This window comes from Dendroctonus ponderosae, unplaced genomic scaffold (assembly GCF_020466585.1).
Source record: "Dendroctonus ponderosae isolate FM_Combo_2020 unplaced genomic scaffold, Dpon_F_20191213v2 Dpon_F_20191213_4, whole genome shotgun sequence".
Taxonomy (NCBI): domain Eukaryota; kingdom Metazoa; phylum Arthropoda; class Insecta; order Coleoptera; family Curculionidae; genus Dendroctonus; species Dendroctonus ponderosae.
In genome coordinates this window covers 8,234,498-8,247,615 of record NW_026018611.1, presented here as the reverse complement: position 1 = coordinate 8,247,615, position 13,118 = coordinate 8,234,498, and the positions used below count along the sequence as shown (strand labels likewise).

The window sequence follows — 13,118 nt, the reverse complement described above, 5'->3', positions numbered from 1 at the left end:
ATGTTCATATTCCATATCGGCAGAGCTGAATAGGGCAAGGGGACTACTGCAATTTGTTCCCAAACTGGCATTAAAACCCAAAGTGCTCTCTGCTCAACGTCGATCATTATAAGACAATGGAATTTTCGGATCTGTATAAGAATCTTTATTATTTTCGACCAAAAATTGCCATTGTTATGGGGCTATCAATGGTTATTTATTGTACTAATATTTTGCACATATTTTTAAAAATATGCTTTGGGCTCTAGTAACAAATTATTGCGTAATTGTGAGTTTATTTTATCAATATGAGCTGATTTTTTTTGCTATCGTTTTGTTTCTTGTTAAAAAAATACTTAAAGTATAATGCTTATAGCAATGTTCTTAGTAACATAAAATGAACATAAACACAAACATTGAATAGATGAAAATGCTATTAATTCGAGTTTAATTTATGTGCATTAGATTGAAAATTGGCAATCTTCTTGTCCGTATTTTAATCCATATTTATAAACATTCTAGCATTTGGTAGTTACAAGACAAATATTGTTAACGTATATTTGTAAGAACAATCAAAACTTTAAATCAAACTTGGATTTGTTAATCAAAATATCGATGAACTAATTAAATAATGTATTGTGCAATTTACATACCTACAATATCTCGGTAATTCTGCGAATGAATTTAATGGACTTTAAAGCAAACAGAATTATTCAAATGTATTGCTGTCGCCAAAATCAGGACGCGGATGTGAATGGTCCAAAATTGTATCCAGTTATTTCCTCCTCTACTCCTTTTATTATGAATTTAATTGAAAATGGTTTTTGTATAAAAAAGAATAACAATTTTCTAAAACTGTTTAATTGTTAAAAAGTTAATTGAAAATAACTGAACCTTACAAAATATCTAAAGTAAAACTAATGTTTATACCACGTTTGGGACGGTAAATATTGTACTCGAAAAGTATTAAATAGCAAGGCAATCATCCAACTTAATGCACTTTTAAGATCGTCTACTATTTCTATTTTAATTAGGATTGTGCTGTAAAGAGAACAATATTTGACTGGTTTAGAAGAATGTTGTATTTAACCGAATGAGTTGAGTTTTCTAGGTTATTGCATAAGCTCAGTTTTCCTAAGTAAAAAAGTGCCATCCATTGGCTCATTTTCTGTAATTTTGTGCACTTTTTATATTTCAGCCATACTCAATTCTCTTTTATATTGATCAATGTACTTATTAACGAAAGTACTTTGAACTTACAGCGTATTTATCAATCAGCGTCCAGTTCAGCTTCGCCGTTCCTTCAGCTTAGATATTACCCTAGGAATAGTTTTCACTCCATTCCGCAAACTTTAGCATTTAGTACCATAAATAAGCCACAATAAGACAATGACACAGGTTCGAATTTAACCAGACAATAGGAATACAAAGCAGTAAATTAAGCGTTGAGATTATTTAGTACAAGTCATGCGGTCGAGACCTAAACCTCAACAACACATTATTGGAGGTATTCGGTGTGAGTTAAATGCAACAACGTATTTATTTGCCATAAAAGTTTTAACTTAATCACGCGTACAAATTCAAAAATTAAACATTCAATAAAAATCAGCCATATCAACACAATATGAAAGATATTAAAACATGACAACCAGAAGTAAATCGATTAAAATTGCAGAAAATATCATGCAAAACTCGAATTTTATGGTACCAATTTAAATAATGCAATTGCACAAAATATTTTTTTACGGTCATTACTTGTTGTTAGCCGGATTATCCAATTATATTCATGCAGAATTTTAACGATTTTATTGTACTCATGTAATTAAGTCGCGCTGTTTGATGAATTATATCGGTTTTAAACTGATTGTGTATGGAGGCGTGTGCAGTGACATTGTTCGATTAAAATAGTTCATCTAATTGAAACAAGATGCGAAGGCAAAATTAATGGAAATTTGTTAATTTGATTCATTATGTAAAGGTGGTTTTGCATCATAGAATAAAAACACTTGCCACTATTAGAAAATACATGATTATAAATTAGTGTATTATTTACAGCTTTTTTTCCTTACAAACTTATGATTTACCTAAAACTTTATACTCCAAAGAACTCTTGAAGTATCGGTTTTGAGAGTGAAGAAAATTGAATGGTAACCATTCTATTCGGATATCAATGTCCATTAGCAACCCAAAAACGTAAGATACGTTTGTTCATTTGTAGTTCTCTACCCTACAATATGTATTAATGTGCTGGAATGATCTATTGCGATCTACAGTAGCCTTTTCCGGAAAAAAAAAATAATTTAAATTAAAAACGCGACAAATTCTCAACTTCGTGAATGCATGTTACTCATTCAGCTTTTTAAGCCATTTTTCGTCGTAATATTTCCCACAAGGCATATGCGCCGCTAATTAGATGTAATTTTAACCCTTTCATGGAATGTCCCGAGCTGGCAGGGGACGTCCTTTTTATCCACAAAATACAGGCTAGTCCTGTCAACATCTTTATAGACAAGATAAATTTGCATTCCAAACTGCCCAAACCACGCATACTGAATAACTGAAGAGATTTGCGTCAGGGATGGATAACTGGGTTTTATTTATTTCGGCTTGTGTATTATGTCAGCGGTTAATTCAGCTCAAATAGATTTCTTAATTATTTAATAGCTAAGTAAGATTCGAATACATTTGGAGCAAATCTGAAGCAATCATTGAAGTGATGATGGGTTATAATTTTTTTGTCATGAGAAGGTTTAGTTATAAAGTTGCGAATGCTACTATTTTATTATTCAACCGCTCATCTTTGGATTTAAAATAATTGCAAAATAGTTGCAATTAAACAGCGCTTGCGGAAAAGAAGGAATTTTTCATTTCACATGAAGTCAACTTGAAAACATTTAGGATAAAAACATATAAATAATGTTAAAATAATTCCAAGCTCTATCATATTACAAGAAGAATACTTATATGAAAATCGAAGCATGCATGTAGGACGATATTCTGATCTAAAAGTAATTAGTTGCATAATCTCAGTCTGAATTTATTAATACATTTTATCCCCGTTCGTTTACATGGCTGTTTAAAAAATGAATTATTTTCAGCATCTAAATTCCAGAACGCTCTTAAACTCACAGAGAAATGGTTAAACTCTTTGATATGCGTTCATCTAATTTCCTTCAATCCAGCATCCCTTTCTAGCTAGTTTTTTTTTGCAAATATCGCTCTTTGGTACCATAGCAAAACCAACACACAGAATATTGTCGTGATTGTTGTCAGAAAATTTACTTTCGAATATTTTGCTTGTTCAATCTATCAGATGAAATGAAAGGATGGATGCGACACTGCGACATGGTTTCGTGCTCATTCAATCAACTTTTTCGGTACAAAAATAATGAAACGTGCATCACACAGATTATTAGGGTACTAAGGAAATTACTTTTGAAAACGTAAACATTTCCATTTTCTTACATGTAATCTAACAAAAACTAAGCTTATAAATTTTGCTATCAATAAGGTTTTAAACATAAATATAAGTGGCACTGATATACAATACCTAAGATTGAGAATAGACAATCACTTAATAAGAAAAGCGCTTATTAAACTCAGAAATGTGTAAATTAAACTTTATTTCAAACGATTACAATATATCTGGTCTTTTAAGAACAAAATGTTGACATACACAAATCTTATCGTTTCAATACTTTCAATCTAGAGCCAGTGAAAGTTACTCAAAATATTTAACCCAAAACATTTTTGATTCATTTCAAATATGCACATTGTACAAGAATAGCTTAATATATTTAAAATAAATTCTGTATATATCGAATCAAAAATTACATATGTACGAAGTTTGAGTTAAATAATATTTTGTGTGTGAACCATCATTCAACTAGAAGAATTTAAATTTGGCCAAAACTATTTAATGCTTGACCAAGAAATAAAAAGATGTTCAAAAAATCATTTTTTTGAGGATCTTTGTAGCCTCATTGAATTAGAATGACATATTTTAGTAACTAATTCTAGAATAGGGAGTGAAATTATGTGGAGCGTATACCGTTTCAAACTGTGTGCTTATTTAATTTAATTTAATTCAATTATAATTATCTCCAAACGGAATACATACGAGCATCACGCTCTGGTGTTAATATTTTCATTGCATAACTGTAGAACTTTAATCTTTATTTACTGTTTCTTAATATAACTATTTCTTTAACTATTCCTTGTATTTGTTTCTCTTTTCTTTATCAGTGATAATAAAACGAATGTATTATAAATGTAGTGTAAAATATTTCGGTGACTGTTTAAATCTTTAAATCAATATCATTATTCATTATTACCTGACATGTTTCTTCCAAAATCTCAGAATATTAGATATTTTCTTAAATATGATGCTTTCTAAAAAATTTTGAAATTGAAGAAAGTACTCCATTTACCAAGTGGAAAACTATGTTAGAATATTGGTAGAATTATATTATTTTCCTGTGAAAGTAGGGTGATATTTTAATATAATATAGTTTAATTTTCAAAAACGTAAAGGATGTTCAAAATATAAGTTTGTAAGATTGCAAGACTCCTGTGGAAATAAATTGGGTTTCTGCTATCAAATGTATAATTTAAAACTTTCTTTCTTTCATCAAATTTCTTTAGGTTTTCTTGTGAAGCTTTTTATTGAAATTAATATATGCATCTAAAAAATAGCGGATAATATCATGACTTAAAATACTGCATTATTACATCAACACATTTTCAACTTCAACGTTTGAACCTTTCAACAGGAAATACTCTTGCCGGAATGCATAAACAAAAACAGTGAAAAGTTTTGGTTAGTTAGTTAGTTAATGGATATTTTTGGTAGCTTTAAATAAAATGGGCATTTATTTTGCATTATTTTCCATTAATAAAACTTGATTTGAAGCGGTACTCTAATTTTTTTAAGGTTGTTTTATTTCCTCACAGACTCAAGTGGTTGAATAGCCTAAAATTCAAAAGCTACAAAGAAGTTAAATATACCAAATGATTTTCTGAAAATGTTGCCTAACTTATGCAAAATGATAATATACAGACAGTTGATAATTTGACAAATTAATTTTTTAAGATGGAAAATGGTACAAATGCTCAATTTTAAATAAATCTAAGCTTGTGATAATTTGTTGAACAATTTTGGTTCGTTTATGCTAGTTTTATTAAAGTACAGCTTTTTTCTACTTTTTTGACAAGAAAGAATGGACATATTTAAACCTTTTAATACTAGAACTGTTTTACTTTTAAGTTACATGAAACACCAAAAAAATACCGAAAAAACCTTTCGTAATTAATGATTGAAGTGAAAACACGTGTTCCAATTTTCAAATCACAACCAATTTAATAATTTCAAGATAAATGAAAAAAAAATGAGGTCTAGAAATAACGTGACTCTGCGAGTCTCTGGCGCTCATCTTTACCGCATTTCTTTCATCCATCATCGGAATATGGGACGCAATTTATCAAAGTACATGGAATAAATAATACGGAAAAAGTTGCATGCAAAAGCGCTATTTCTCCTGCTCCAACGTCTCATTTTTTACCACGTTTATTTTTATCCCATCCCTCGGCTATGCGATTGTGGAATATTACCGATTATAACGTGGAGGCTCGAAATATTGTCCGAAAAAAATTAGTTTTAACATCAACACCCATAAGTATAACGTTTAATGGTGGCAGCACATTTTTATTTAATACGAAAACACGCATCAAGAATTTCCAATTTCAAATTGTGCTTCATCCACAAAAGCCACTCCCGGGAGCATTCTAAAGAAAATGTTTTATTAGTTTCCCGTATCACACGCTGACACTTTTCCCGCTGTTCATTGACACCAATCTGTTAGATCTTGACTTTTCTCTCGGCATTACTTATCTTTCGTTTTTGTGGTGCTTGTTTATTGAAAATGCTCGAATTAGAACCTTTTCCGAGTCAGAAAACGAAACCTTCATTCCGATGAAACATAATGAAATATTATTTGTCGACAAAACAGGCATTGAGATTTAGTTTTCTTTAGTTGAAGCTTTCATTGTTAAATTAACTGCAAGTCAAATCAGGAAGGTTTCAATAAAAAGTTTTCAGTTATACAATGTTGTCATTATACAAATTTATCAACAAACAGGTATACCAAATGGAATATTTAATATATAACATATATTGCTTATCAAAAAAGTTCGCTGCTAATAGTAATGTATTGATTAAACTGAAACCATATGGCCAATTAAGCCAAATCGCATTTAAAATAAAAGATTTATTTGAAAAACATATTTCCTACAACGATAATCAATATTATCGATAGATCGTTTTTGTCCAGAAATTGGTAGCAACACTTCTTCGTTAAGTATCAACTTAGCAAAAAATCTGGTGCAGTCGGTGGAATTAACACTGGTTATCTACTTACTATTATTATATATTATGCAAAACAAATCTTTAGTAATTTTTAAATAAATTATTTTAATGACACTTGATGAATAAATTAATAAGTTAAATTATAAATTTGATCCAAAACGAGTATTGTCTAATATAATATATCCAATGAGGAGAACAAGTGAAGCAAATACTTTTTAAATTGCCGACAGTTAGATATCAACAGTTTATTTCTTCAAAAATTTAGTTGAAACACCACCAAAATAAGAATATTTTTAGAATTATTTATGTGTATTCATATGAAAATTATATAATGCAGTAGGGATTTCTCTTGTTTGCCATGAAACAAAAATTAGATCCTTGTTGGAGAATTTCTTCTTACCTGACCAGACTTGGCAAGCCATAAATCAGCAAACAACTTAAATTGGTATGAAGATGGAAGTTTTGCATCAAATACCAGAACCAATTTATATCTCAAAAAGAGAACTGTGGAGTCGTTTTAAATAAACTTTGGGATTGAGAAACGTCACTCTACGGGTGCAAATCCAACGTTACATTCAAAGAATTAACACATTTAGAAAATGGAAAAAAATATTGCGGGAATCTGGATTTTGATGACGATTGGTAGACGGAACCAACAATTTTTCTGAAGATGAAACTAATAATGAATCATTCGAAGGCAATTATCAAGACTCGTCAAGTAATTTTCCTTCATTCCTAGCCTCAGAGAAAAATACTTTTCAACAAGATTCTGTGTTGTCTGAAGTTGAAACATTTTAATTATATTCTACATTACAATTCCATAAAATTCTGCTCCAACTGATCATAAAATAATTCTTCGATTGAAACTAATAGGTAAATTTCTTAGATTTAGAGAAAATTGCGAAACATTCTTATGTGCAGAAAATTTGCCCGAAAATCACCCGCGAACATTGCAAAACTGACAAAAAATAATTCAACAAACCATTGATTACTGATCAAATGTTGATGATTTGTTGCAGTGATTCCAAATTAATGTAAAAGTACTAAAGAAAACATGAAATTCTTAAAAACCAGATACATTAACTCTGAAATTTAAATTATCTAAAGTTTCAATAAATGGAAAAATTAATTCACAAATTCACATCTTTAAAACCATCTTAATGAAAACAAATCGATCTTCAAAAGGTTTTAACATCTCAAATTGAAAAGATTCAAGTCTATTATTTATTGTCATACTGTTGTTTTCTAAAGAAAACGGAAATTCTAAAAGGGAGTCATAAGTTTAAAAGCCCTTAAAAATTGACTTCCATTTGCTCAGTTTTAAGGAAAGAAGAATTATCTGGCTTATGCCAATTATGAGGAATAATGTCTGCAATAATCGTTTTTATCATTTGCATCTTTGAAAATTTGTATAAAGTGGCATATGTTAGTTTTCGTATTAGTGCGACTAACGAATTTTTAAGCTACTTAAATATTCAATAAAATCTCCCTAGGAAAGGAATGCATTATTGTCATTGTTATCAGAAAATAGAGTAAACAGTGAAAAAAACCGGCTGTTTGAGTGAGAACATTCAGCTGCGACATTGGCAATAAGTAAATCGGGCCGCGTAGTATAAAGCGAATGAAACCAAGTGATTTATTTTACCTAAAAGTTATCCAAGTTAGACGACAGTAAGTAAAGCACAAACGATCAGCAAAAGTTTTTTGTGCAATTTTTTGCTTTGTTCTAGAATCAAACTTTGCAAGTTCAATCTAATCTACTCCGTCCAGACAAAATGGTAAGGCAATATATAGTAATTGTCCATAGTTTAACACATTTATGTAAATTAATGTTAGAAATTAGAAAATAACGGCAAACGTAACCGAAATGAGTCTCCGCCAATGTCCGAATTAAAGCAACCGAACCTTGATTCGTTTAAAGAAAAGGACAATAGAATTAAAAACGAAGTGGTCGGTCCATTGCCTGGAAATGAAAGAAAAGAATAACACTTTGACGGCATTTAAAATGTACAAAAGTTGAGCTCATTTTGTGTTTTAATTATTCAAATTGCAAATTTGACTACCTCTGATACTTTTGTTCTTCTCGTCATTCGGATTCTAAGTACCTCGTTTCGGGATGAAAGCGGGGTTTGTTATCTCCCTTATAAAAGAGCGGGCATTATCTGTTCGAATAAATGAAAATTTAATATACTTACCGTCCGTAAGATTTTTATTAAGATAGTCTTATGAAAATATATATTAGGTAGATTGGGGCCATAATGAGCGACCGGAGAGTATCTTAAAAGGGTTTTTTTTCTTGAGAGAGTGTTACAGTAAAATATGAACCTTTCTCCTGTCCTCATAAAAGAATACAACGCACATTACAGTTGTGTTTCATCCATTTTCACCTAAATGCGGTAAATTTGAGTTCACATTTTTAAAACTTTAAAACATGTGGTTAAATAAGTCGTTCATTGCTCATTTTGTTAGTGAGTCACATCTAGTAGATTTCGATGAAAAAACATTTGTATGAAAACCTTTTGATGAATTTCTGCAAAATATTAACGCTGTATTTTCAAAGTTTCTATTGAATAACTCTCAAACCGCAAAATAAAATTTTGTGATTTTGGTTTGATAACTGTTCAATATGTTTTTGCTAAATAATGCAAAGAGACAATTACCATGCACGCTCGAAAAACGCTTTTGAATCACATTTATTGCAATTTTCCGAGCAAATTAAATTCTAGCGCAAATAAACATTTTATATGCATTTGCCTATTCATGGCAAAGTCAAATAATAACAAAGACGTTATACCGAAACATGGTTTGTTTAGCAAAGACCACAGTCCGTCCAAAATTGGATTAAACTGAGAACGACAATGCTTTGTGCATATTTAAGCATAGGCTGTGCATTATAGTGTCGCTAGCCCAGACGTGACCAAATTTCACGAAGCGTTAATTTTGCTGAATTTTGTAAGCAAAACATACTATATCCTCTAATAGATATTTAAATTTGCTTTCGGGTTCATTTAAACTGCACTCCAAACCTTATATAGTTGAGGGTACTTCCAAAATATGAGTTCAGCAGAAAAGCGAAAAATAAAATCTCCCTTTACAGTCAAGTATAAATTATATTCGTATATTACTCGGAAAGAATCTAGGATGAAATATAATATCGATATTTGCTGAGAATGCAACGTGAGATTCGCGAAGTATATTGAGCTTGAGTTCCAAGCCTGAATGCTGATCAGTCCTTTATTCCTTGTGTAATGGTTTCGTTTAAACTTATAGTTTGTTTGCTTGTTTTTATCTGAACGGCAATTGCAGACTTTCGTAGTTGTTTTATTATTCTGGAAGTAGTTTGAGTGTGATACGTTTTTATAATATCCGTTGCCAACGGACGCTTTGTCCAAAAATTATCATTTGATATATCTTAACATTTTTCAATTAATCATTAAACAGATAGAAATTGTCGAAAACTGTTCTTCGGCCGAAACACAAAAACACAAAATATACATCAAGGGAGAATATTGCCTCGACTTATCAATTATTCTTTCGACTCAAGATTTTTAAGGCCGATCAATTTGCTCCCTGAGCATCAAATAACCGTAATGAATAAGGAAAGCTTTTAAAGCCAAATGTCAAAGGAAATAATATGATTTTTTCTTCGACGCGTTCTTTGCTCGATAAACGCAAAAGCGACAAAAATATATTACGAACACTTCTTGCTTTGCTTTGGGTAATAAAACGAGCGGTTTACCTTTCAGCAGACTTTCAAATGTTAAATGGATCAACTATTATGGAAGATTGCAAGAACTTCAGCACAATATACAGGGTGTTGCAAATTCAATGAATTTCGAATAAAAATTTTAGCTTAAAKGGCTATTTTAAAAAATAATTGAACYTTTGTTAGAAGTAGTWAAATTTTTTAAAGTTTATACTGTCAKTGATTGAGTTRAATGTTTCGCTTTTGGGTTTCTTCTTCAATTTTTCAATTTTTTCCATTTTTTTTTAAATTAACKRTCTGTTTATTTGACGTTGATTTAACCGTTCTCAAACACTAGTAATGTCACGGTGAAATATGCATTGTACCTTCAATGTTCAATGAGACTGTCGTTACAATTTATTTAKTCTTTTATAATCGAAAACTGTGAGTGTTACTTTGAATTTAAACTATTTTGTGCGGTAAGTGATTGGGCTKGGAGTGCATAAACTCAATTGGAATTTGACTAAACAATGTGGGTGAGTAAAGKAATGAGAAAAAAGTATTACAGTTTAGTCAATAATTGACTTATTATTTTCTAATCGTATCACATTTCCGGATAGKTTTTCTGCAAATATTGGACKATTACTTGACATATTTTATAAGTTTAGAACCAATTTTCCAACGAAAGTCTCTGAAAACAGGTGAATAAAGCTGATTCTTAACGTCTCTTTGATCTTAAATTATTTCTGTATAGAAACGTTTAAAAAATTGAACGAAAGGCAAAATTTCAACATGGGTGTTTCGGTATTAAAGTCAGCGACTTTTCTCCATTTAGTGTGCACTTTGAATTCCTTTGGTGTATGAGATCCTAATCCCAAGAACGTGTTAAACCCTGTTTAAGTAGGTGATAAAAAACATTTCCTTGCAAAAGAAGTGTATTTCTGTTATTATAACTCTAGCTTGTTAGACACTATATCAGAAGCTAAAAAATTTCTGCTACTTTTCAATAAAGCGCCAGATATTTTAAGGAGATAGATATGAAAACGCAATCATCTATGAGTTTCTTAAAAATTTTAGCGAGTATTTACGTACCCTTTTTTAATTTTTACTATCCAAATTACCATATTTTTATGCTTCAGCAATACTTCAAATTACAAAGCAACGACGCTATTTTATATATTTTCGACGCATTTAGTGGAGGCGCTTAATTGCATTATTCATTTTCTAATAATTACTTCTGCTCTAAATATCTGGATAGTCCAAAAATAGTGAACTTTCCTACGTTCTTGCCAAATGCCAGTAAATGTAGAATCTTTAATCACCACTAAAGTCGGTTGAACTAAATTTGCATTAAAGAGTAAGCATAACAGAGCCGCATTGCATTTTCTATGCCGTTTAAAGATGCATCCATTTCCAACTAGATCACGTTCAAATTGAATACGGAACGAGAAATTTCCATAATCTGAAGCTTTGTGATACCCACCGCTGCTCTGTCAAAATGGAAAAAATTACACCTCGCTTGTCAGATGTTAATTTATACAATGATGGATATTCATAGACAGTGGCGATTTTCTAAAACCATATTGCTGGATGGATATTTTCCAGTTTTCGGAAGCGTCTAAATTCAATTTCTAGCGAAAATCGAATGCAAAATATTTCCAGTTCTGATATTTGTTGAGTTTTATATTTTATTTTTGGTTCACTTGAAGCGATTTGGTGGCTAAGCAAACCGGGTTAAGTGAAAGAAGGGAATTTAGTTTAACATTAAACAATTCAAATATTTTTCTTTCAAGTTTTCATCCCTAACCAACAGCTTAATTAATCGGCATTGCAAGAATCCTCGTTTATTAAATTGAATCGAATCACAATTTATCTGTGTTTGATATAAACCGCTTCGTCATCTTTTGTTCTAAGGCGGACGACTTATATTATTGTAATATTGATAGATGGAGTCTGATAGAAGTTGTGATAAATGGCTGAATGTCCCCAGCAAAATTCTCTCTAACGGGCCCACACTTGGATGATAAATTCTGAAAGGTGGGAACGGAAAGGCCTATTCCGGATTAGAATTTCATTTTTGTATCAAATTTGATTTATTTTTTCTTTCGACGCATGGAAATTGTGAGGACCGATTTTGAAATATTATGTCTAACCTTTCATCTGGCAGCTTCTGAATTTTAAATGCGCTCATCCCGATTTCATGTGTGTTGGTTTTTTTGTTAACGAAGTGCAAGAGCATGCAGAATCTTTAAATTTTACTAGGTAATGCCAAACAGTTCCTCTTTTGGTTATCGTTTCAAAATTCCACCTCGCTTTAGTTATTTTTAAATAATGGGGAATTTTATTTTACAAGACAAAAATGAGGAGATAGAGCTGATTAATGTGGGTTTTTAAGTAGCGCCACTCACTGATCTTATAAATTCTATGACCGGTTTAAACTCTGCTTCTTTGACACAGGACAATTTATAGATGCTATCAAGATCAGGTGTAACGGAATTTACGAGCACTTGATGTTTTATAATTTTCTGAAGGTTTCTCCGATTTTTTCAATTTCAACTACGTTATTTATATGCATCTTTCGGCGGACATTTCGTATTTGTTTTAACAAAGGCAAAGGAACTTTTATTTAATAAGGTGTTAAAGTTTTTAAAATGCGTTATTTTTGTACGTATGTGTATATTGATTTTGATGAAAGCATTAATTTTAGTGGCAAAATATAAGAAATATGAAACTGATCGTGATAGAGACAACTACAGCTCTAGGACAACATACTGAGATAATAAGAATTACATAATACTTATGCACCGTTTAGGGCTCAGATAAAAATGTTTAATATATACTTATTCAATTAAATTGTGATTTTTTGAAAATGAGGCAGCATTTTCGTTTAGAAAAGTCTGAAAGTTTAGCAATTTTTCAATTAAATTTTTTAAACAAAACAACAGCTGTTTCTGTTCTTTAAGACCCGATTTTTATTAAGATCTAACAGGGGTTTGAATGCATAAGGAATTGCAATTGTTGGTAAAAAAATGTTGAAATATTTTATCACTAATTTTTAGTTTTTACTTTTTAGAGTCTTATTAGAAATAA

The 13,118-nt window shown here is 30.7% G+C and overlaps 1 long non-coding RNA gene across 1 annotated transcript in view; it reads left to right on the top strand.

Annotated features, from left to right (window-relative positions):
- The first annotated feature begins 10,389 nt into the window (after nt 1-10,389).
- LOC125504212 overlaps nt 10,390-13,118 on the top strand; it is a 45,898-nt gene continuing 43,169 nt past the window's right edge. The window contains exon 1 of the long non-coding RNA XR_007281338.1: nt 10,390-10,564. This is a non-coding gene — a long non-coding RNA (uncharacterized LOC125504212). The remainder of the gene's footprint in view (nt 10,565-13,118) is intronic.